Here is a 26,292-nt window from a genome sequence, read left to right as displayed (position 1 = left end):
TTAAGGAAAAGGGGAAGGGGTAGTGGGCGCAGGCAGCCAGGTGACGCTGCCCGTCACTTACCACACACTGCAGCCGGTTATAATACTGGGGATTTTAACCTTCATGGAAATGACTGTTCATCCAATGGAATTTTTATTTTTGACTAAAACTTTAAATTTTGAGCAGCACGTCTCTGACCCCACCCATCAAAAGTGCAACACTTTGGACTTAGTTTTGTCTCTTGGCCTGAGCATTACTAATCATTGTGTGGAGGATGTACACATGAGTGATCATAGTGGTGTCTTCCTTGAGCTAAACGTCACTCCTGAACCTGTTTCTTCAGGCATACTGTCTCAAAGGCGCATCATCACCGCCAACACTGATGGACGTTTTTCAGTGCTGTTTGACCCCCACTTATTTAAGGAATGTTCTGATGTTGACAATCTGATAGTTTTAGTGATCACTGTGTCACCATCCTAGATCAGGTGGCTACTGTCAAATCCAATTTATCAAAGAAAAAAGTGTGTCCCTGGATTAATGAAGCCATCCAAAATGTAAAGAGACAGTGTCATCAAACTGAGCGTCTTTTGAAATTCACCAATCTCATGGTCCACAGGCTGCATCTTAGGGATCTGGTGTCCTCATACAACGAGATGGTGAAAGACGCCAGATCTGACCACTTCCACCAGCTAATATCCTCGAATGAGAAAAGCCCAGAAGTTTTGTTTGACACTATAAATTCTATTGGTAGTCCTGCAGCCCCAGTACCCTTTGTGTCCAGTCACACAAATGGTCAACTTTTAGACCTGTCACTCTGGAGGACATATCTGCTCTTTTGACCAAGTTGAAACCTTCTGCTTGTCCATCTGATGTCATTCCTTCCAAACTCTTCTTAAAGGTCCTTGATACCATCGGCCAAAGTGTCCCTGAAATGATCAACCTTTCACTTTCCACTGGTGTTTTTCCAAACGCATTCAAACATGCCATAGTGGAGCCTCTGCTGAAAAAGTCCAATCTGGACCCATCAGTCTTCCAGAATAACAGACTCATCTCAAAGCTTCCATTTATCTCAAAGATTCTGGAAAAGGTGGTAGCTGAACAATTGTCAGAGTTCTTGGATAAAAGGAGCATCTATGACACTTTTCAGTCAGGTTTTCGTAAACATAACTCCACAGAGACAGCCCTGCTGAAGGTGTCCAGTGATATTTTGATGTCTGCTGATTCTGGCAGACACACGGTCCTTGTCTTACTAGATCTTTCATCAGCCTTTACTGACCACCAGATCTTATTGGACAGATTGAGGGACCTGATTGGTTTGTCAGGGTCAGTTCTCCACTGGTTTTCCTCTTACTTATCCGGTCGGAATTTCAGTGTCATGGCCAACCACATAATGTCTCAGTCAGCAGACTTACTGTGTGGGGTTCCCCAGGGCTCTGTTCTAGGCCCTGTTCTGTTTCTCCAATACATGATCCCCCTTGGGAAGATCATTCAGGATTTCAGTGATGTTTCCTACCATCTCTTTGCTGATGATATCCAGCTATATTGCTCTTTTAAGCCCTCCGAGTCACACAAGCTGGATTCTCTGATGAACTGCTTGATGCAGATGAAACAACGGCTCTGTAAAAACTCTCTGCAGCTAAACTCAGAGAAAACAGAAACCTTAGTTGTTGCCCCTGATGATGCTATACCAGGGATTAAGCAGCACTTGGGTTCTCTTGGCCAGGCTGTCAAACCCAGCCTTAGAAATTTGGGGGTAATTTTTGACAAAGTTCTGTCGCTGGAGCAGCACTCCAAGCAGCTGATCAGGAACTGTTTCTTCCAGTTGAGGAACATTTCTTAACTACGGAAAATGGTGTCATATGAAGATCTAGAACTTCTTATTCGTGCCTTTGTTTATACACGGCTAGACTACTGTAACTTAAACAGCTGTCTCGCCTGCAGCTGATCCAGAACTCTACTGCGAGGATCTTGACCCGCACCAAGAGAAGAGATCACATCTCCCCTATCCTCAAAGCTCTTCATTGGCTCCCGGTTTCTTACCGACCAACCAAAAAGGTTACCCACCCCTGGTGTAAAGTGTTGAAATGTTTGATTTGTTCCTCAAATCACCGTGTGTGATGTTGTGCTGATCTGTGGCGGTGTTTTCAACCTTGGAGTATTTTAGAGGATAAACAATTGTAAAAAAAAACTATAAATGTCCACAGTTTGAAATATCAGTTCAGATTGAAACCTAATTTGTGTTTCTCTGAAGTCTAAACATCTCTACATGTTTGAACTGTTTTATAAAAAAAATACCAAAAGATTCAGACTTTAGAGAAAATGTTGAAAAAATGCAGTTTAAGAGTTAAAAAAGTATAAAAAAAATGAACTGATCATAAGTTTTTGATATGAAGACGTATGTGTGTGTGTATACTAGTGTGTGTGTGTTACTAGCCGCGTTTCCATGGGCAAAAGTAATCAGAATGAACGCCTGATCGGAAAAAAAATGCGTCATGTAAACGCGCCGTTTGGAATACTCTGCCCCGGTCAGACTCGTTCGGATCAGAATTTCTTTCCGATGGAGATAGCTGGGTTATACCGATCGTTTATCCGATCGTGGAGCATGTAAACGGTCATTCCGATCGTGTGTCTCTACTGCTCTGGGTTACGTCACGCATAGACGGCGTTTCACTGAGAGAAAGCCTTGGAGCTCATACGGGACCGACCAGCTGCTCTGCGGACGCCCCGTGAAAAGCGCCGCTCCGTTCTCGCCCCGCTGGCTCTCCCCTCTCTATCACCCCTCACAAGGGAGATGCGGGGCAGGAGCACTTCGTGCCCCCCGACGCTCACTGGTACCCGAGTGAACAGAGGAGCTGGATTAATAACTTCGTGTCTGAGAGGGGGAGTATGCTTTGTTACATGTGCGTTTTTGTTTTGTTTTTGTTGTGTGTGGGAGAATTCAGACTGCGGGCCGTCCCGCCGCCCCGGGGGTAGCGGCTGCAGGACTCAGGAGAGCCGCCATCTCACGCAGCGAGTTTGGGGAAGCAGAAATAAATGTCGCTCAGTCCTTTTCAACACTACTGCGCATGCCCAAATGATTCATTCTGACCGAAAGTGTGAGCCATGGGAACGTTTGTTCTAATCGGAAAGAGGTTTTCTGATCCCATGTGCACGGGTGAATTTTAACCCCACCATTGATCCCATCAAGATATTCTGCCCATGTAACCGCGGCTATTGTGCGTGCGTGTGTGTGTGTGTGTATACTGGTGTATGTGTGTACTAGTGGTGTGTGTGTTTAATGTGTGTGTGTGTAATGTGTGCGTGTCCTTGTGTGTGTATACTTGTGTTGTTGTGTGTGAAGGCAAAGCTAAAGTCAAAGAGGTCTTTCTTGAAAGGCGTCTCTGTTGACCTCCTTATTGTTGTAAACCTGTTGAGCTGCCGTCTCTTGTGATTGGTCGGCATCTGCATCATCCAGACGTGACATTGGTGTTGCCGTCACCTTCCTTGTGGGAGGGGCTTAACCCCCTACATCTTTAGGGATGCTCACAAACTGGTAGAAATGTTTCAACATGTATTTGTGTTCAGTCTAAGAATTCATAGCACTCCTGATTTGGTTGAGGTTTTTATTTTCCAAATCATACAGACTAGATGAGCACAAACAGTGATTTGACATGAACTGAAGGGCTTTTTCCAGCGTCCACACCAACAAGATTTACTGATAGAATGCCATTTCCAGAAGAGATGATGACAACAGAAACATTGGATTCCAGTGACAATAACAGGAAAATCATCAGGAGTTTCTCAGTACAGCAGGAAAAATGACAGCAAATCCAAAAATCTGATGGAAACATTCAGAAAACTGCAGTAAAAGTCCAAAGAAAAAACCACAAACCAGATGAAGAAATCAAAGAAAAACCATCAAAGAGGTGATTGTCCCCATCAGCCACAGATGCAGCATGAACACATCTGTTCAAAGATGTCATCTGATTGTTTCAAAGAACCAAACCCTTTTCATGACAGCAGATATCATTAGCTGTTGTCTTTGTCTGGAGGCTAGAAGGTGAAATCATTTCTGTCAGACACATTGATTTCTGTCCTCATCAAGAAGCTGAACCCACACAGGTTGTTGTTTCACCATCTAGCCCTCTAGAACCGGTTTACTTAGAAACTTTGATGAAAATGAACCCAAATGCATTAATTTCAGTTCCTGACCTGCCCTGAACTCCAACACAGATTCCAGAGCCAACATCTGCTTCTGTTGCCATTGGTGAAGGTTTTCCACTCGTGATACAGGCCTCAAAACTACGGTCATTTGATGTTGTGAATTTAATGCCACCCAGGCGATCTCCAGCATAGTTGGGCCAAAGAGTGAGGGTGGAAAAATATTCTCCATCCTCAAAAGTGAAAGAGTAATGATTATCACCGTCTACCCCGGCTGTTCCATATGTCTTTTGAATACCGTCAGTCATCAGGATCTGTATACCTCTCACTAGTTCTGGTCCGACCCACACATCCAGCTTTTTAAGCAGAGCTCCAGTATCTACACCATTAAAACTGAACGGGTATCCTCCATGTCCACCAACAATGGCAATAGGTGCTACGTACGGCATGTTGTCGTTGACTTGAAACGTCTAAAATAGAAAAAAAATGTCTTCTTTTAGAATGACAGTTAATGAAGATAAAGAAGCAGATATTTTGCTTTGTTCATTATAAAAACACAGCAGAACCAAATGACTTTTTCAAACTTGATCCATTTGACAAACCTGAGCTTGTTGCAAAAGGAGGAAAAGTTTCTTCCCTCAGACTTCTGGGAGAAGTTGTTTCCTCTGAAGACGGTCTGGAGCAGGACCAGACTGAAAAAGATTAGAAAATCCAACAATCTTAACAAACTCATAGCCTAAAACACACCAAGATCCTAACATTTGTCTGTAGAAAATACACAAAAACCAAGAACTTTCTAAAGAACTAAAACAGGACAAAGACCACAGCATCATTTGAAAGAAATGGGGACATTCTAGAAGAATGTTTGATGAAAACATCAAATGAATGAAAGCAGGACATCAAGAAAACTCACCAGAGCAGCTGAAGCTGAAGTTCTGCTGGTTGAGGCTGAGTCTCATCCTTAAATCAGACTCAAAGTGGGCGGGGCTCACATAGAACTTTGTTCCATCTCGTCAAGATATCAGGTCCGTTCTTTAAAACCAGTTTCTGTTTTTCTCAGTAAAACTAAATCTTGTTCAGACTCCTCACTGTCTTATGTTGTGCAATATCGTATCCAGATGTTCCTCTTTCATCAGTTCCAAAGTAGACCATGACTCCTGGAGCCACCTGTAATGACCTGAACACCTTTGGGGTCAAACATGGTGTCTGTTCACGGACAAACCATGGCGAGGTCCAACAAGAGAACGCAGCTCCGGTTCAGAGCAGGGAGGCCGTTCACATCACATCTTTCTGGCCGCCACTGTTGTTCCCCACATGGGCATTAAAGTCCACATGGTTGAACTGGGGGCTGGAGAGTAAGACCACACAGACAGCTCCCTCACACCTGCAGCAACTCCAGAATGTGGAAAATCCAACCCGTCTGGAGGGATTGAGATCCAGAGCCCAGGCTGCAGGTGGAGGGAGACCCGACTCTATTCATTCATTTACTCGTTCAGTCATCCAGTCATTTATTCCATCCCTTTTCATTACATTTCTTTCATTGTCCACTCTCGGACCAACCTAATGTCAGCCGTTTGATCCTCGTATGATTTTTTTCTAAAGGTAGTTTGCCATGTCTGGGTGGGTGGAGTCTCCCTGCCCCAGGTGGAGGAGTTTCAATATCTTGGGGTCTTGTTCACGAGTAAGGGAATATCAGAGCGTGAGATTGACAGGCGGATCGGGGCAGCGTCGGTAGTTATGTGGTCATTGTACTGGTCCATTATGGCGAAGAGAGAGCTGAGCCAAAAAGCAAAGCTCTCAATTTATCGGTCGATCTTCCCTCCAATACTCACCCTTTGGTCATGAGGTCTGGGTCACGACCCAAAGAACCCCCTCGTTTCATTGGACCCTACACCATTGACAAGGTCATCAACCCCTCCTGTGTCTGCCTCCGGCTCCCTGCTGCTCTCAAGGTCCACCCTTCATTTCACATTTCACAAATCAAGCCTGTTGTTAACAGCGTGCTTTGCCCGCCTTCCGCTTCCCCTCCACCCGCTCGGGTCATTGATGGCGCCCCTGCTTATACGATCAGTCGGATTTTAGACGTCTGCCGCTGGGGTCGCGGCCACCAGTTCCTCGTGGATTGGGAGGGCTATGGTCCAGAGGAACGCTCCTGGGTCTCCCGTTCCCTTATCCTGGACCGGACCTTCTTCTCCGCCTTCTATCGGGCTCACCCGGATCGGCGTCCCGGACCACCTGGAGGCGGTCGTTGAGGGGGGGTACTGTCACGGTTCCTGTCAGACTCCTCCCCCCTCCAGCTCTGCCAGCTCTTCTCCTCCTGATTGCCACCAGCTGTCGTCACTCAGCTCATCTTCTGCTGCTGCTCAAAAGGAGACCCAACGCCACAATTCATCGCCAGTTTGTTACCCCTTATGGTGACTAACCCTGGTCTAAGTTATGCTCTGGTTGCTCTTGCCTTGTTCTCGTTCTCGTTCTAATCCTATTCTCCTGTCTCAGGAAAACCAACCTCTCACGAGTGACGTCAGCGTGGACCTTCCATTCAACTTTCCCAAGAAGCCTGAAGATCTCACGGCTCACACTAAGCCCTCCAGCCACGCCACAAGCCACGACTTAGTCCGACCACTTCCAGCTCCAACCATCTACATCTCTGGAGAAACAATAAATCCATTCTCGCCAAAACACTTACCTGTCTTCCTTCTGGGTTACAGCATCTGGGTTCATCTTGCCTTGAGAAAAATGGGATATTTTTCATGTTTAAAAAAAAAGTCAATAACTCCCCCGTGAACCGCCACCTTAACGTGGTGGGGGAGTTTGAGAGCTCGAGTGATAACTCAGACCTGTTCCCAGTCCATGTTGGGCTCCGGCAGGGCTGCCCTTTATCACCGGTTCTGTTCATAGTTTTTATGGACAGAATTTCTAGGCGCAGGGGCCGGAAGGGGGTCTGGTTTGGGGAGCACAGGATTTCCTCTCTGCTTTTTGCAGATGATGTTGTCCTGTTGGCTTCATCGAGCCGGGACCTCCAGCGTGCATTGGGGCGGTTTGCAGCCGAGTGTGAAGTGGCTGGGATGAGGGTCAGCCCCGCTAAATCTGAGGTTCTCGACCGGAGAAAGGTAGTCTGCCATCTCTGGGTGGGTGGAGTGTCCCTGCCCCAGGTGGAGGAGTTTAATTACCTTGGGGTCTTGTTCACGAGTGAGGGAAGACCGGAGCGTGAGATTGACAGGCGGATCGGAGCGGCGTCTGTAGTTATGCGGTTGCTGTATTGGTCCGTTGTGGTGAAGAGAGAGCTGAGCCAAAAAGCAAAGCTCTCAATTTACTGGTCGGTCTTCATTCCAATACTCACCAATGGTCATTAGCTCTGGTTCATGACCCAAAGAACAAGGTCCAGAATAAATGAGCTTCCTCCGAAGGAGGACACGCTGGAGAGACTACGTTTCTCGGCTGGTCTGGGGACACTTCGGGGTCCCCCCAGAGAAGCTGGAGGAAGTGGCCGGGGCGAGGGAAGTCTGGACATCTCTGCTCAGTCTGCTGCCCCCGCGACCCGGTCCCGGATAAGCGGAGGAAGATGGATGGATGGATTGAAAAAAGTTAATAAAACTTTTTTTAAAAAAGCACAACTTTAATTTTTTTTTTTATATCTGGACATGGTTGTGGTCTTCGTCGGTCTCATTGGTGGCGTAGCAGCCTTTCTGTCTGGACAGACACCATAGCAGCACTGAGATGTGTCATTGAAAGTCAGCAGGATCTCACTGATGATTCCTAATGATTCCAGAGACACAAAGTAGACTCTTTTCAGACCTTAAACCCCATTTTAGAAGAAAAGACAAGGAATCTTTGTGTTTTAAAGGTTTCTGTCAGTTGGTCACCTCTTAAGTTATGACAAAGACTTCCACTGAAACTCCAAAAACTCTCAGTCAGAAACTTTGCTTGTTAACCAGAAGGTAAAAATAAAACATTTTAGTGCTTCAATCAGAAATAAGAAGCATTTAGCTTCATGCAGTTCTCCAAAAGTTCTTATCACAAATGATCTGTAACAAAATAACACAGAAACCTTTGATAAACCTGTTGTTGTCATTTCTGCAATAGAGATGATTCTGTCTTTCCACGTCTGCACATATACTCCGTCCTATGAGACACAAACTAGTCTCTTCTTGCGGTTCTTCTAAAAATGACCTGTTTAGGGGCGGGTTAGGCTCCAGCAGCCCCGTGACCCCGTCAGGGATACAATATGTTCCAAAAATGGACGGGTGTCTGTTCATCCCCCCCAGACCAACATGGAATGGTTTCTCCTCCAGGTGGGTCACTCACATTCCTGCAAACAGGTGACTTTATTAAGGAGAACAAGGAAGGAAACTGGAAAAAGGTGAATCAGAAAGGACCTCTCTTCTTGAACCCCCCCTGACATCACAGGACTGTAGTTTGGGTTGAAAGACCTTTGGTCTTCTTTGGAGCTAATAAGAGAGTCGGATATGTTTTCATTGCACAACATTAAAACAGAATCACGTTGAAACGTGAAAAAGAGTTTGTTCTTCAGAAAAACAACAGAAACTGGTTTTCAAAATGTTTCTGATGCCCTGAAGGTCGGAAAGAGGTTTGTGGGAAAACGTGAGACATTTTGGAGCCGCTCTGATTTCTTCCAAATGTTTTCATGAAACATCGTGAAAAATGAACCAGAACTATCAAAAAGACAGGATTTACTATCAGCCAAGTAGAAGAGAACATCACAATGTCACACTGGTCTGCAGTCAGTCCAGAACGCAGCAGCACCACTGGTAACTGGAACATCCAGAATGCACCACTCTGGACTCTGTTCCTCAGCGTAGCGTTGTTAAAATAGTTCTCCGCCTACGTCTTAAAGACCGTGAAAACTTTGTGTGACGTCATAACCGGTCTGTGGCGCTAAAAAGGTTGGGGACCGCCGCCTTAATTGACTGAATGTCACCTCCATTGTGGGCTCAGGGCCCTACAGATGTTGGATTGGTAAAACTTTCCACTGATTTGCGCATTGGAAATTAACATTTTGAGCTCTTCATGGCCTCACCCCAGTTTACTTGTAACTGTCTGCAGCCATTCTAGAGTTTGAAGGTCTGCAAATCTAAATTTGCTGCATGTGCCTAGGTCACGACAGAAAGACTGGGGGGACCTGCTTTTCCATCACCGACCCTCAGTTCTAGAATAACATTCCTGCAGAACTGTGCCTGATAACTGACCTTACCAGCTTTAAAAGTCAATTTAAAACTTACCATTTTAAAATGGCTTTCAGTGCTCAGTAGTTGGTGGCTTTTTACTATCTAGTATATGTTTTAGTAAAGTTTAAGTTTAGTAAAGCTTCAATAAATTTATTGTTGTCATTTCTGCAATAGAGTTGTTTCTTTTTTTAGTTGAAAAGAATCCCTGAATCCATGTTTAGATGTTTTCTTCTTAAAAACCGTGTTTTCTGGTCCTCAATCAAATGTTGAAGTTCATTCAATAAACTAAAAGGATGAATCCGTCCGAAAGAGTCAATTTCATACAGATGATGACGACGTCCCTAAAGACCTTAAAGACAAATTGGAGGAATATTTTTGATGCTGAAAAAGTCAATGAAGCTTTTTTTTAAAAGCACAACTTTAAAAGTTCTATTTCAGTCAGACAACTCTTGCAGAAGAATATTTATTTCACAACATCTTTAGATTTTCACATCTTTTGGTTGGCATTCACAATTAGATTCACAACTTCGTTTTGGCATAAGGCTCCGTTCAATTCCTTGAGATAATTCTTTTTCCTTACACTTTCGGGTAACAAAAACCCCCAACACCAAGATCATCCAGAAGAAGAAAATGTGAATGTATAATCAGTGTGTAAATAAGATGAGGTGTGTTTCGGCGGCATTCCATTTTCACTTCATTTCATTTTCCGGTATGACTGCTATGTGTTTACCCGGCGCCATTGACCGTTTGGGCCGCTCCCGTTCGAGAAGCACTCTACGAAGGGAACATGCTATCTAGTGTATCTGCTATGTGTTTACCCGGCGCCATTGACCGTTTGGGCCGCTCCCGTTCGAGAAGCACTCTACGAAGGGAACATGCTATCTAGTGTATCTGCTATGTGTTTACCACGGCACCATTGACCGTTTGGCCCGCTCCCGTTCACCAGGGGAACATACTATCTGAAGAGAGAGAGAGAAGACTGGAGGGGAGCAAACGAGATTACACAACCTGATTCAATTTAAACACCATGCATTTTATACTCATCATTCGCGGCTTCCACTTGAGGAAGGACTTCTCTTAAGATAATTATTTTCCTTACGCTTTAGGGTAACAAAACCCCCAACACCAAGATCATCCAGAAGAAGAAAATGTGAATGTATAATCAGTGTGTAAATAAGATGAGGTGTGTTTCGGCGGCATTCCATTTTCACTTCATTTCATTTTCCGGTATGACTGCTATGTGTTTACCCGGCACCATTGACCGTTTGGCCGATCCCTTCGAGAACCACTCTACGAAGGGAACATTCTATCTAGTGTATCTGCTATGTGTTTACCCGGCACCATTGACCGTTTGGGCCGCTCCCGTTCGAGAACCACTCTACGAAGGGAACATGCTATCTAGTGTATCTGCTATGTGTTTACCCGGCTTCATTGACCGTTTGGGCCGCTCCCATTCGAGAACCACTCTACGAAGGGAACATGCTATCTAGTGTATCTGCTATGTGTTTACCCGGCACCATTGACCGTTTGGGCCGCTCCCGTTCTATAACCACTCTACGAAGGGAACATGCTATCTAGTGTATCTGCTATGTGTTTACCCGGCACCATTGACCGTTTGGGCCGCTCCCATTCGAGAACCACTCTACGAAGGGAACATGCTATCTAGCGTATCTGCTATGTGTTTACCCGGCACCATTGACCGTTTGGGCCGCTCCCGTTCGATAACCACTCTACGAAGGGAACATGCTATCTAGTGTATCTGCTATGTGTTTACCACGGCACCATTGACCGTTGGGCCGCTCCCGTTTACCAGGGGAGCATACTACCTAAAAGAGAGAGGGAAAGAAATGAAATGGGAGCCGACATAAGAAGTACTCATACCTGATCTTAGAACGTAAAGCCCACGTCCGCAAAACGCTGTGCGGAACTATAATTTCAGCCGCCATGAACGACCCTAAGATGACACAAACTTACATCCAATACAATGCTCCCGATGACATCTTATGCCATGCTGAAATAACCCCATATTTGAAGCTCCCATCACATACTATGACGGGGTTAACGGCCATAAACATTTCATCTGGCATAATATTCACACAAGCTCAGTAACATCCATTATTCTAAGCTGCCATCACACTATGACGGGCTCGACGCCATAACAACCATTATGCATGCTACTCACGCAGGCTTAGTAACTTCCATTATTACAAACTTCCGACGACAATACCACAACGAGCTTAACGGCCACAAAGTTTTCTTCCATTTGGCATACCAATTAAACGCCCTCAAACCTCCATGTAATCGAGTTCCATCTAAATATTAGGAACGAGCTCAACGGCTAGTATTACTATGCGTCATTGATACACTAACATATAAATGAACTTACGAACCAATTGTGTAGCTCCATCGCATACCAATACAAACCCAGAACATCCTTAATTTTTTTTAGGCTTCCACCTGACAAATAATTTTCTTTCAACATTCATAATCCAAGAATTTCACACTCATTCTGCCGCTGACATAGACTGATTCAAAACAGAAGTATCCTTGGAACGCAGAGGAGGTCCACCACCCCTTCACTTTCAGTGCAGCAATAGGTACGTTGAGCAGTCATCGTTGCAGCACCAGATCAGGGAATGCAGGGGTGACAATCGCCAGAAATGGAGCAGCTGACCGGGGAGTAGGCGTTCGCAGGCTCAGGATGCGATGCATAGATAAAGACAAAACCAGTATTAGTCTTGGCAAAGAACATATAAATAACCCAGAAACTGATCAGTTTTAAAATGCTTGAGATAAATGGAATAACACTGCTTTTAAAAGAACAATTCTGAGAAGTGAAATTCGGTAGGAGTTAAGGAAAAGTCCCATTGTGGAGTCAACGCACAATAGAAACCACCAGAATCACAAATTCTAACAGAGAATTGACAGTGAAATACAGAACCTGCACGAAAGCTTAACACCAAATTTTATGTACACCAGTGGTAGAGAAGTAACCTTCAAAAGTTCCAAAGGGACGCACCTTCGGAAGGTCACCGAGGAGCAGGCACTGGGAAGTATAACCGAGGACCAAGGAGATTGTAGATGAGGAAGGTCAACATCGCACGTAGCAACGGAGTGCGGCTCGGCCGGATTTGATTCCTGCATCTGATAATAGAGGTTCTGGAATAGGTGGAAAACAAAGCACAGACCACTGAAATGAATTAACCAAGGACGTCCGGATACTCCAAAGACGGGATGAACGACGTGCAGCATAACGCGAAAGATTACATAGGGACAGAGAGGCGCGCATCATAAACCAAGATCTGAGCAGAAACAAATCCGGACGGCGGAGACCCATCCGTCTTCCTTGAATAAAGCGGAACCGAAATCCAAAACGAGTGTCTGACAGAACAGCTTATAGAGAAGGCACAGTCAGCCGAGCGCAAACGAAAACCAGAAGGAACACAAGGAAAAAGCCGCCGATGCCAAATTCAAAGCAGAGGAACCGAGGCGCGACAGTTCCAGCACAATCGCGTCAAACCTGAACGTCCGAACGCCTTGGGGGGGGGCTACTTGGCAGTGGCCCCCCTCCTATGGTTGCCGTATGGAGTGGGCCCCCCCTCTTTCGGTTTTATTTGCACCTTAGACATGTAGGGTCCTTGGTAGGGGGGGTGCTTGGACATCACTGCAAACAAGCAGCAGATGTCCTCCTGGCACCCTACCCGCCAATTTTAACCGCACCTTAGACATTTAGGGCCCCTTGGTGGGGAGGGTGAGGGGACATCACTGTGAGTAATCAGGAGATGTCCCCTTAGTGCCCTACTCGCCAATATTAACTGCACCCCCCTTAGTACACACACCCCTCCCCCTTCAATATATACATTCCAACATAAACACACACACATGCACACACACACCCTCTCAAACACACATACACGCACACACATTTTGCAAGGAAGGTGGGACCTGGGTCCATCTGTCCCCTACCCCTTCCCTGGTGGGGGGTGCGGGCCCCTTGGCGACGGCGGCCGTGTCCCCTGGGTGCCGGCTCCCTGGGCCCGGCGGTACTCTCTCCGCACGGTGGGGGGGTTCAGATTACACCTGAGCCGGGGGTGTTCGTGTCCCTGGGGGGTGGGTCCTGGTCCTTGCCCCTGAGCGCTGGGCCCCGCCAAACTTCCAACAGTGGCCGAGCCTGGTCGGGCCATATTTATAACACCCCTTGTGGGCCACCCTTTTTTCCCCGGGGTTCCCCCCTCCCTGCTCTCTGGCTCTGGGGGCCTCGCGGCGGTCCTGCTGGCCCTGGCCTGGGTGGCGGTCTTGGTCGCCCGGGGGGCGGTTGTTCCCTGCCTGTTCCCGTGTGGCGTTGGGGGAATTCCGGCTGCCGCTGCTGCTGCGGCGGGGGTCTGGGTGTGGGGGTGGCTGGGCGCTCCTCCTCCTTCTTTTCACATTCCACCATCCATTTTAGAAGAACATAAACACTCACCTGAGCACAGGTGTTAGCTCACCTTTGCACCAATAGTTTGCATGATTGAATGAATGAAAGATTTCACACTAGTTGGTTTGAAGGCATAGGTATGCGTTCGTGAACACTATCTGTTTTGTGTACATGTCGACATGTGGACATTTTTGCAGCTAACAGGTGTGTTGACAACATTTGAGTGTGTGTGTGGACAGGCCCCGCCCTTTTTGTACTACATTTGAACCGTACCGTAATGATAAACAACCAGTAAACCTGTCTTCTCTATGCTGCTTCATTGTTTTACCCCCCCCCTCTCACTACCCCCCCCCCCTCTCTCTAACATCCCTCTCTCTTCTTCCCTTCTTTCCTTTTACGTCCGGTCCAACACCAAAGATTTTCAAACATGATTGAAATTAATAAAGTTTGGCCTCAATTACAAAAGGGGTTTATTCAGACATACCTTTGGTTTGTCTGAAGATTAATAACCCCTCTTGTTAAAGTAAAATATGTCCAACACAAGAGGCCCTCAGCTCTCATCTGCCTGCCTAGCTGTTGGACAGGACAAGTTAAAAAAAAAATAAAAAAAAATAAAAAATAAAAACCTGAACGTCCGAGTGTCACCTTAGTGCCGATCCAAAACAGAAAACGGCCCCTGGGAAAAGCCCATCATGAATCCCCCCCCCTAACGACAAATCCCTAAACAACCAAAGAACACACAACCAGAATGCCAAAAAAAAAAAAAACACCAGTGTGCGTGAGAAGACAGGGCCACGCGCAAACTGACAGACGCACACACAACGGGGCAGAATTTAGTTAAGTCGAAAGCCAGGGGGACACACTTCACATTTCCTTCTCTCTCCCTCTCACAAAAGAGACCTATCCATAAACCAACCAATCCAAATACAGGTCAACTAGCAATTGTACACAACTTAAAAGAAAGCAAAACAAAGAGCCGCCACTGAATAATGGCCCAGACAGCAGAAACCGGACCAGAGTTTAAAAACGCACTGTGCCTTATTGAGAACTGCAAGTCCCAGGGTCCTTAGGAGCGTGACGTCACAGATGACAGCGAAAAACAGGAAAAAACCCCGGAAGAAAACACAGCACAGAAGCCGAGGCTAACGCACGCCGCTCACCAAACATTCCGGCGACTACGGCACCCAAAAACGCTGAGACAACTCCCGATCGATCGCCACAGACAACCCGACTGTGGCAGGACACCGCTCCGTAGACACGCAACGCGACACGCAGACACGCGACACGCGACACAAGACCCGCGGCTCCGAAGACGCGCCACGAGCCGGAAGCCGAAACACAGGGGCAGACGCGGGGAGACGGATGTCCCCCCCCCCGTAAGAAGGGGGGAACCAACAAACAGAAGAACGGGGGAGAACACCATGACGCAGAAGGAGAACGGTGAAAACGAAGAATCGGCGAAGAGGAACGCAGCGCTGCAGCGAAAAGGATGAAGATCCGACAAGATCCGACAAGGACCGGTGGGACAGTGAAAAGAGAACAGCGAGCACAGGGAACTGCAAAGAATGAGCGCTGAAGGTAAGAGAGAATGAACAATTGTACACCTGACTTAAATAGGACGCTAAACAGGTGAGTTAATTGACTGATCCGCCCTAGGGGAGTAACCTGTAATTCTGCAGAGTGTCTGCCCGAAATGCGACGAGTCACTATTTCATTTCAGGACATAAGAATGTTTTTTTAACATTTGCTGAAGTAGGATTTCTGTCAAACCAAGTTCTGTTGCTGCTTGAGGCTTCATTAGTGAAAGTTGAATCACTAAACTTGTTCAAATGTTTCAAATCTGTTCACTTCAACTCTCTTCAGTCCAGCAGGATCTCACTGATGATTCCTAATGATTCCAGAGACATAAAGTAGACTCTTTTGAGACTTTAAACCCCATTTTAGAAGAAAAAAGATTAAATCTTTGTGTTTTTAAACTTTTCTGTCAGTTGGTTTATTCCAACGTGATGACAAAGACTTCCTGACGTCACAGGACTGTAATCTGTGTTCGGGATAGACGTTTGGTCTTCTGTGGAACTGATGAAACAGCAACGTCTGTTTCTTTGCATTGCACAACAGTAAAACAGAATCACGTTGAAATGTGAAAAAAAGTTTGTTCTTCAGAAAAACAACAGAAACTGGTTTTCAAAATGTTTCTGATGCCCTGAAGGTTGGAAAGAAGTTCATTGGAAAACATGGGACATTTTGGAGCCACTCTGATTTCTTCCAAATGTTCTCATGAAACATTGTGAAAAATCAACTACACCTATCAAAAAGATAGGATTTACTATCAGCCAAGTAGAAGAGAACATCACAATGTCACACTGGTCTGCAGTCAGTCCAGAACGCAGCAGCATGACTGGTAACTGGAACATCCAGAACTCATCATTCTGGACTCTGTTCACTTTACTGACTTCCTGTTCATTTCAGAATTCTATAGAAACTTTTTCTGCTTGTTTTTAAAGCTTTTCGTGGCTTTTAGTGCTCAGTAGTTGGTGGGATTTCACTTTCTTTTATTTGTTTTATTGTGTTTTTATCTGTCTTTTATTGCTGACTGCCTTTTGTAATTTTATTGTTTTTTTTTATTCTTAATTTACTTATTTTTAAAATGTCTTCTGTCTTTTATTGTTAAGCACTTTGGTGCACCTAAAGGAATTGGAGAGTAGAAATAAAGCTTCATTCATTCACAAAATTAAATGATATTTGGTTACAACACAAGTATCTTTTTTACTTTTCAGGTTTTTTGCAGATGTTCCATCCATCCATATATCTATCCATCCATGCATCCATCCATCCATCCATCCATCCATCCATCCATCCATCCATCATCCATCCATCCATCCATCCATCCATATATCCATCCATCCATTCATCATCCATCCATCCATCCATCCATCCATCCATCCATCCATCCATCCATCCATCCATTCATCATCCATTCATTCATCCATCCATCCATCCATCCATCATCCATCCATCCATCCATCCATCCATCCATCCATCCATCATCCATCCATCCATCCATCCATCCATTCATCATCCATTCATTCATCCATCCATCCATTCATCATCCATCCATCCATCCATCCATCCACCCATCCATGCATCCATCCATCCATCTATCCCTTTTTCATCCATCCATCCATCCATCCATCCATCCACCCATCCATTCATCATCCATCCATCCATCCATTCATCATCCATCCATACATCCATCCATCCATCCATCCTTCCATCCATCATCCATCCATCCATCCATCCATTCATCATCCATCCATCCATCCATCCACCCATCCACCCATCCACCCATCCATTCATCATCCATCCATCCATCCATCATTCATCCATCCATCCATCCATTCATCATCCATCCATCCATCCATCCATCCATCCATCATCCATCCATCCATCCATCCATCCATCCACCCATCCATTCATCATCCATCCATCCATCCATCATCCATCCATTCATCCATCCACCCATCCATGCATCCATCCATCCATCTATCCCTTTTTCATCCATCCATTCATCCGTTCATCATCCATCCATCCATCCATTCATCATCCATCCATACATCCATCCATCCATCCATCCATCCTTCCATCCATCATCCATCCATCCATCCATCCATCCATCCATATATCCATCCATCCATCCATTCATCATCCATCCATCCATCCATCCATCCATCCATCCACCCATCCTTGCATCCATCCATCCATCCATCCATCCATCCATTCATCATCCATCCATCCATCCATCCATCCATCATCCATCCATCCATCCATCCATTCATCATCCATCCATCCATCCATCATCCATCCATCCATCCATCCATCCATCCATCCATCCATCCATTCATCCTCCATCCATCCATCCATCATCCATCCATCCATCTATCCCTTTTTCATCCATCCATTCATCCATTCATCATCCATCCATCCATTCATCATCCATCCATCCATCCATCCATCCTTCCATCCATCATCCATCCATCCATCCATCCATCCATTCATCCTCCATCCATCCATCCATCATCCATCCATCCATCTATCCCTTTTTCATCCATCCATCCATCATCCATCCATCCACCCATCCTTGCATCCATCCATCCATCCATCATCCATCCATCCATCCATCCATCATCCATCATCCATCATCCATCCATCATCCATCCATTCATCCATTCATCATCCATCCATCCATCCATCCATCCATCCATCCTTCCATCCATCATCCATCCATCCATCCATCCATTCATCATCCATCCATCCATCCATCCATCCATCCATCCATATATCCATCCATCCATCCATTCATCATCCATCCATCCATCCATCCATCCACCCATCCTTGCATCCATCCATCCATCCATCCATCCATTCATCATCCATCCATCCATCATCCATCCATCCATCCATCCATCCATCCATCTATCCATTCTTCATCCATCATCCATCACCCGGTCTGCGTCACCAGATCAGCTTACTTCCATCTACGCAACATCCAACGTCTACGTCCCTCCCTCACTACTCAGTCCACTGCTGTACTGGTACGTAGTCTTGTTACTTCCCGCCTGGACTATTGTAACTCTCTTCTATTTGGTCTCCCACAAAAAACCCTCCATAAACTTCAAATGGTTCAGAATTCAGCAGCTCGTATCATCACACGCACTCCCTCCATCAACCATATCACACCTATTCTTCAACAGCTTCACTGGCTACCCATCCCATTCCGCATTCAATACAAAATCTTCTCTACACATTCAAAGCCTTTCACAACCTTGCACCTCCGTATCTCTCTGACCTCCTTCATATCTCCATACCTGCTCGCTCCCTCCGCTCCTCTTCCTCTATCCAGTTTTCTGTCCCTTCTGCCCGTCTTGTCACCATGGGGAGCCGGGCATTCAGTTGCTCTGCTCCCTGGCTTTGGAACTCACTCCCCCCTGACCTCCGCAACACTGACACACTCCCACATTTCAAATCAAAGCTAAAAACTCATCTTTTCCAAATGGCCTCTTCACTTTAACATTAAACTTTTCACATTTTTATATATTTTTATTTAATTTTGTATTTATTTAAATTGTTGTTGTTGTTTTAAGTGTTTATTGTATTTTATACTGTATACATGCTGTGCGGCAAACTTGAGTGCCCAGAAAGGCGCCTTATAAATAAAATGTATTATTATTATTATTATTATCATCCTTCCATCCATCCATTCATCATCCATACATCCATCCATTCGTCCATCTATCCATCCATCATCCATCCATCTATCCATCCATTTATCCATCCATCCATTTTTCCTCCATCCATCCATCCATTCATCATCCATCCGGTTGATTTTAGCAGCCAAAGTGGTATGTTTGTTTTTTCTTTTGTGCATTATTTGTGTGAAGGTGTGCAATGCATGTGTTATAGTTAATCATGACTTTGGTTTTTGTTCTACGATGTTGATGCGGTGTAAAGTCTGCAGAAAGAAATAACACATTAAACAGCAGAGCAAGGAACTCTAGTGCCTCTGTGTGTAACAACGACCAAGACGGATCACTTGAGACGGACTCTCTCCAGCGTGTCCTGGGTCTTCCCCAGGGCCTCCGCCTCCTCCTCAGTGGGACGGATCGATCGATCGATGGATGGATCGATGGATGGATGGATAGAAGTGGAAGTCTGCCCCCCCCCCCGCTGATGAAGAGTGGCAGTGTGTCCATCTTCTTTTTCCTGTAGTCTATGATCATTTCTTTGGTCTCTGCTGTTGAGGAGGAGGTTGCTGGTTGAACACCATATAGACAGCCGTTCCACCTCATCTCTGTGGGCAGATTCTTCCCCGTCAGAGATGAGCCCCGTCACTGTGGTGTCACCAGTAGACTTCACGATGGCGTTGCTGTGATGCAGGTGTGCAGTCGTATGTGTACAGCAGAGCAGAGGACTCAGTACACAACCCTGGGGGAGCCGGTACTGAGGCTTAGTGCAGAGGATGTATGATGCACTCTGGCTCTCTGTCTGCGACATTTTTAGTTTCTGTTAATGCAAGGATTCTTACACATATTTAAACTCTGCAAATGAATCAATGATTCCCACACAACTGCCAATAAAATGGTTCAAAACATTAGACTCATCCATATCAAGCTTTTTATGGAACAATAAACCTGCAAGAATTAGTCTAAAAACTTTAAAATCTGCAAAAAGCTGTGGAGGATTAGAATTACCTAACTTCCACAAATACTTTCTTGCAAATAGATTACAATACATCTTAAAATGGTTAAAAAATAATCCAGAAACCAACTCATGGTTAGACTTGGAACAGGCGTTATGTGGAAAGATCAACCTGTCAGATCTTCCATTTATTAGCCAAACAGTTAAAAAACAGGATTGTTTCAAAAGTATTAATATTAACACCACTTTAACAGCCTGGTGGGAATTTCTTAAAATATCAAAATCATCAATTCAACCGTGCAAAATGACACCCATCATGAACAACCCAGACATCCTTATAAACAAAAAGATTACTCACATCACTGTGAGTAATCAGTAGATGTCCCCTTAGTGCCCTACCCACCAATTTTAACTGCACCCCCCCCTTAGTACACCCACCCTTCCCCCCTCAATACAATACATCCCAACACAAACACACACACATGCACACACACACCCTCTCAAACACACGGACACACATTTTGCAAGGAAGGTGGGACCTAGGACCATCTGTCCCCTACCCCTTCCCTGGTGGGGGGTACGGGGCCCTTGGCAACGGCGGCCGTGTCCCTTGGGTGCTGTTTCCTGGGCCTGGCGGTGCTCTCTCCGCGCGGTGGGGGGGTTCACATTACATCTGAGCCGGGGGTGTCTGGTCCCTGGGGGGTGGGTTCTGGTCCTTGCCCCTGAGCGCTGGGCCCCGCCAAATTTCCAACTGTGGCCGAGCCTGGTCGGGCCATGTTTACAACACCCCTTGTGGGCCCCCTTTTTTCCCCGGGGTTCCCCCCTCCTGGGCGGGGGCGGCGGGCCCCTGCCTTGCTCCTCCCTGGACCAACCGTGGGCCGGGTGGGTGGCTGCCTGGAGTGCGGAGCGGGTCTCCCTTGGGGGGTCATGGCTCGTACCTGGGGTTGGTGCAGGGGGATGCCCGGAACTCCTGGGTGGTGATGGGATGCTCGGCTGGGGCTGTGGGCGCCTTTCTCCGGTGGGGCCCTGCGTTGGGCTCTCCCGGCGCGGCGGGGGTGCTGCTCTCCTGGTTGGGCTGGGGCGCCGCTCTCTTTCCCCCCATGCCTCCCTGCTCTCTGGCTCTGGGGGCCTCGCGGCGGTCATGCTGGCCCTGGCCTGGGTGGCGGATTTGGTCGCCCGGGGGAAGGTTGTCCCCTGCCTGTTCCCGTGTGGCGTTGGGGGGTTCCGGCTGCCGCTGCTGCTGCGGCGGGGGTCTTGGTGTGGGGATGGCTGGGCACTCTCCTTCCTTCTTTTCACATTCCACCATCCATTTTAGAAGAACATAAACACTCACCTGAGCACAGGTGTTAGCTCACCTTTGCATTAATAGTTTGCGTGATAGAATGAATGAAATATTTCACACTAGTTGGTTTTAAGGCATAAGTATGCGTGTGTGAACACTATCTGTTTTGTGGACATGTTGACATGTGGACATTTTTTGCAGCTAGCAGGTGTGTTGATAACATTTGAGTGTGTGCGAACAGGCCCCGCCCTTTTTGTACTACATTTGAACCGTACCGTAATGATAAACAACCAGTAAACTTGTTGCTTTGTGCTGCTTCATGGTCTTATCCCCCTTCCCCTCCTATTATCACCCTCTTACACCCCCCCCCCTCTAACATCCCTCTCTCTTCTTCCCTTCTTTCCTTTTCCGTCTGGTCCAACACCAAAGATTTTCAAACACGATTGAAATTAATAAAGTTTGGCCTCAATTACAAAAGGGGTTTATTCAGACATACCTCTGGTTTGTCAGAAGATTAATAACCCCTCTTGTTAAAGTAAAATATGTCCAACACAAGAGGCCCTCAGCTCTCATCCGTCTGCCCAGCTGTTGGACAGAACAAGTTAAAAAATAAATAAAATAAAAATTAAAAATAAAAATAAAAATGTGGTCTGGTGAGGGGGGGGCTGTCAGGTGTCCTGCCTTAAATGTTCTCCTGCTTTCAACCCTGGTCAATGTCACACCCCCAAGACTCATATACTCCACTGTGATTGGTTGGTTCATCAGCTCCACGCACAACACTGAAAAACGTGTCATTCATACAAACTGGCGGGCCACATTAACATTAAACTTTCATATTTACTTGGTCTGATCTCTTCTTTGTCTTGTCTTTATTTCTGCTTTGGGTTCCTCATGTTTCACCAATTGTTGCTTTGAAAGTTTTTTGTTTGTTTTTTCTTTTCTGCTATATTTGACTGTTGAGAAGCTCAACAGGTTGACGTGTTCTGATCATCAAGTTCTCAGGATTCTGGGGTCGGTGGAGCGCTCAGAACGCTGCGTTTGGACCTCACTTTGCTCCCAGCTTCAAATTTCCCAGACACACAGTGTGTGTGTGTGTGTACTACTGTGTGTGTGCGTGTACTAGTGTGTGTGTGGGTGTACTAGTGTGTGTGTGTGTGTGTGTGTGTACTAGTGTGTTTTTGGTTGTGTGTGAAGGCAAAGCTAAAGTCAAAGAGGTTTTTCTTGAAAGACGTCTCTGTTGACCTCCTTATTGTTCTGGAGCTGTTGAGCTGCCGCCTCCTGTGATTGGTCGGCATCGGCATCATCCAGACGTGACATTGGTGTTGCCGTCACCTTCCTTGTGGGAGGGGCTTAAACCCCCTACATCTTTAGGGATGCTCCCAAACTGGTAGAAATGTTTCAACATGTATTTGTGTTCAGTCTAAGAATTCATAGCACTCCTGGTTTGGTTGAGGTTTTTATTTTCCAAATCATACAAACTAGATGAGCACAAACAGTGATTTGACATGAACTGAAGGGCTTTTTCCAGCGTCCACACCAACAAGATTTACTGATAGAATGCCATTTCCAGAAGAGATGATGAGGACAACAGAAACATTGGATTCCAGTGACAATAACAGGAAAATCATCAGGAGTTTCTCAGTACAGCAGGAAAAATGACAGCAAATCCAAAAATCTGATGGAAACATTCAGAAAACTGCAGTAAAAGTCCAAAGAAAAAACCACAAACCAGATGAAGAAATCAAAGAGAAAAGAAAAACCATCAAAGAGGTGATTGTCCCCATCAGCCACAGATGCAGCATGAACACATCTGTTCAAAGATGTCATCTGATTGTTTCAAAGAACCAAACCCTTTTCATGACAGCAGATATCATTAGCTGTTGTCTTTGTCTGGAGGCTAGAAGGTGAAATCATTTCTGTCAGACACATTTATTTCTGTTCTCATCAAGAAGCTGAACCCACACAGGTTGTTGTTTCACCATCTAGCCCTCTAGAACCGGTTCACTTAGTAACTTTGATGAACAGGAACCCAAATGCATTAATTTCATTTCCTGACCTGCCCTGAACTCCAACACACATTCCAGAGCCAACATCTATTTCTTTTTCCGTAACCGAAGGCTTTTCAATCGTTACACAGATCTCACAATATCGGCCCTTGGATGTTGTGAATATAATGGCAAGCAGGCGATCTCCAGTACTGTTGGGCCAAAGAGTAAGGGTGGAAAAATATTCTCCATCCTCAAAAGTGAAAGAGTAATGATTATCACCGTCTACCCCGGCTGTTCCATATGTCTTTTGAATACCGTCAGTCATCAGGATCTGTATACCTCTCACTAGACCTTGTCCAACCCACGCATCCAGCTTTTTAAGCAGAGCTCCAGTATCTACACCATTAAAACTGAACGGGTATCCTCCATGTCCACCAACAATGGCAATAGGTGCTACGTACGGCATGTTGTCGTTGACTTGAAACGTCTAAAATAGAAAAAAAATGTCTTCTTTTAGAATGACAGTTAATGAAGATAAAGAAGCAGATATTTTGCTTTGTTCATTATAAAAACACAGCAGAACCAAATGACTTTTTCAAACTTGATCCATTTGACAAACCTGAGCTTGTTGCAAAAGGAGCAAAAGTTTCTTCCCTTAGACTTCTGGGAGAAGTTGTTTCCTCTGAAGACGGTCTGGAGCAGGACCAGACTGAAAAAGATTAGAAAATCCAACAATCTTAACCAACTCATAGCCTAAAACACACCAAGATCCTAACATTTGTCTGTAGAAAATACACAAAAACCAAGAACTTTCTAAAGAACTAAAACAGGACAAAGACCACAGCATCATTTGAAAGAAATGGAGACATTCTAGAAGAACGTTTGATGAAAAAATCAAATGAATGAAAGCATGACATCAAGAAAACTCACCAGAGCAGCTGAAGCTGAAGTTCTGCTGGTTGAGGCTGAGTCTCATCCTTAAATCAGACTCAAAGTGGGCGGGGCTCACAGAGAACTTTGTTCCATCTCGTCAAGATATCAGGTCCGTTCTTTAAAACCAGTTTCTGTTTTTCTCAGTAAAACTAAATCTTGTTCAGACTCCTCACTGTCTTATGTTGTGCAATATCGTATCCAGATGTTCCTCTTTCATCAGTTCCAAAGTAGACCATGACTCCTGGAGCCACCTGTAATGACCTGAACACCTTTGGGGTCAAACATGGTGTCTGTTCACGGACAAACCATGGCGAGGTCCAACAAGAGAACGCAGCTCCGGTTCAGAGCAGGGAGGCCGTTCACATCACATCTTTCTGGCCGCCACTGTTGTTCCCCACATGGGCATTAAAGTCCACATGGTTGAACTGGGGGCTGGAGAGTAAGACCACACAGACAGCTCCCTCACACCTGCAGCAACTCCAGAATGTGGAAAATCCAACCCGTCTGGAGGGATTGAGATCCAGAGCCCAGGCTGCAGGTGGAGGGAGACCCGACTCTATTCATTCATTTACTCGTTCAGTCATCCAGTCATTTATTCCATCCCTTTTCATTACATTTCTTTCATTGTCCACTCTCGGACCAACCTAATGTCAGCCGTTTGATCCTCGTATGATTTTTTTCTAAAGGTAGTTTGCCATGTCTGGGTGGGTGGAGTCTCCCTGCCCCAGGTGGAGGAGTTTCAATATCTTGGGGTCTTGTTCACGAGTAAGGGAATATCAGAGCGTGAGATTGACAGGCGGATCGGGGCAGCGTCGGTAGTTATGTGGTCATTGTACTGGTCCATTATGGCGAAGAGAGAGCTGAGCCAAAAAGCAAAGCTCTCAATTTACCGGTCGATCTTCCTTCCGATACATGAGCTCTGGGTCATGACCCAAAGAACCAGGTCCAGAACACAAGCGGCTGAAATGAGCTTCCTCCATAGGGTGGCTGGACGCTCCCTTAGAGATAAGGGGAGAGGAGTTTCGTCACCCGGAGAGAGCTCAGAGTAGAAAAGTTTCCAGAGGAGCCAGTTGAGGCGGCTAGGACATCGAGTCCGGATTCCTTCTGGACGCCTTCCTGGAGAGGTGTCCCAGGTATGTCCCGCTTGGCGGAGGCTCCAGGGAAGACCCAAGACACGCTGGAGAAACTACATCTCTGGACTGGCCTGGGTACGTCTCGGGGTCCCCCCGGAGGAGCTGGAGGAAGTGGCTGGGGTGAGGGAAGTCTGTGGATATTTGCTTAGACCGCTGTCCCCGTGACCCAGTCCTGGATGAGAGGAAGAAGATGGATGGATATTCTGTTTAAGTGAAGCTTTAATAAAGCTATTTTTGTCATTTCTGTTTTTAGTTGAAAAGAATCCCTGAATCCATGTTTAGATGTTTTCTTCTTAAAAACTGTGTTTTCTGGTCTTCAATCAAATGTTGAAGTTCATTCAATAAACTAAAAGGATGAATCCGTCCGAAAGAGTCCATTTCATACAGATGATGACGACGTCCCAAAAGACCTTAAAGACAAATTGGAGGAATATTTTTGATGCTGAAAAAGTCAATGAAGCTTTTTTTTAAAAGCACAACTTTAAAAGTTCTATTTCATTTCAGGACATAAGAATGTTTTTTTAACATTTGCTGAAGTAGGATTTCTGTCAAACCAAGTTCTGTTGCTGCTTGAGGCTTCATTAGTGAAAGTTGAATCACTAAACTTGTTCAAATGTTTCAAATCTGTTCACTTCAACTCTCTTCAGTCCAGCAGGATCTCACTGATGATTCCTAATGATTCCAGAGACATAAAGTAGACTCTTTTGAGACTTTAAACCCCATTTTAGAAGAAAAAAGATTAAATCTTTGTGTTTTTAAACTTTTCTGTCAGTTGGTTTATTCCAACGTGATGACAAAGACTTCCTGACGTCACAGGACTGTAATCTGTGTTCGGGATAGACGTTTGGTCTTCTGTGGAACTGATGAAACAGCAACGTCTGTTTCTTTGCATTGCACAACAGTAAAACAGAATCACGTTGAAATGTGAAAAAAAGTTTGTTCTTCAGAAAAACAACAGAAACTGGTTTTCAAAATGTTTCTGATGCCCTGAAGGTTGGAAAGAAGTTCATTGGAAAACATGGGACATTTTGGAGCCACTCT

General features: G+C 45.6%; 2 long non-coding RNA genes across 2 annotated transcripts; both read right to left on the bottom strand.

Moving 5' to 3' along the window:
- Positions 1-3,901: 3,901 nt before the first annotated feature.
- Positions 3,902-5,167, bottom strand: LOC144987777 (uncharacterized). Its single transcript, XR_013651446.1, has 3 exons — positions 5,034-5,167; positions 4,723-4,812; positions 3,902-4,590 (listed from the first exon to the last, which is right to left on the bottom strand). It is a non-coding gene; the product is annotated as an uncharacterized LOC144987777 (long non-coding RNA).
- Positions 5,168-22,640: 17,473 nt separating this feature from the next.
- On the bottom strand, positions 22,641-24,193 carry LOC105358449 (uncharacterized). The gene is made up of 3 exons (XR_002872087.2): positions 24,116-24,193; positions 23,805-23,894; positions 22,641-23,672 (listed from the first exon to the last, which is right to left on the bottom strand). It is a non-coding gene; the product is annotated as an uncharacterized LOC105358449 (long non-coding RNA).
- Between the last annotated feature and the right edge of the window lie 2,099 nt (positions 24,194-26,292).

Source organism: Oryzias latipes, chromosome 19, assembly GCF_053564925.1.
Source record: "Oryzias latipes strain Hd-rR chromosome 19, Olatipes_Hd-rR_3.1".
NCBI lineage: Eukaryota > Metazoa > Chordata > Actinopteri > Beloniformes > Adrianichthyidae > Oryzias > Oryzias latipes.
This window is presented reverse-complemented; position numbering and strand designations above follow the sequence as displayed.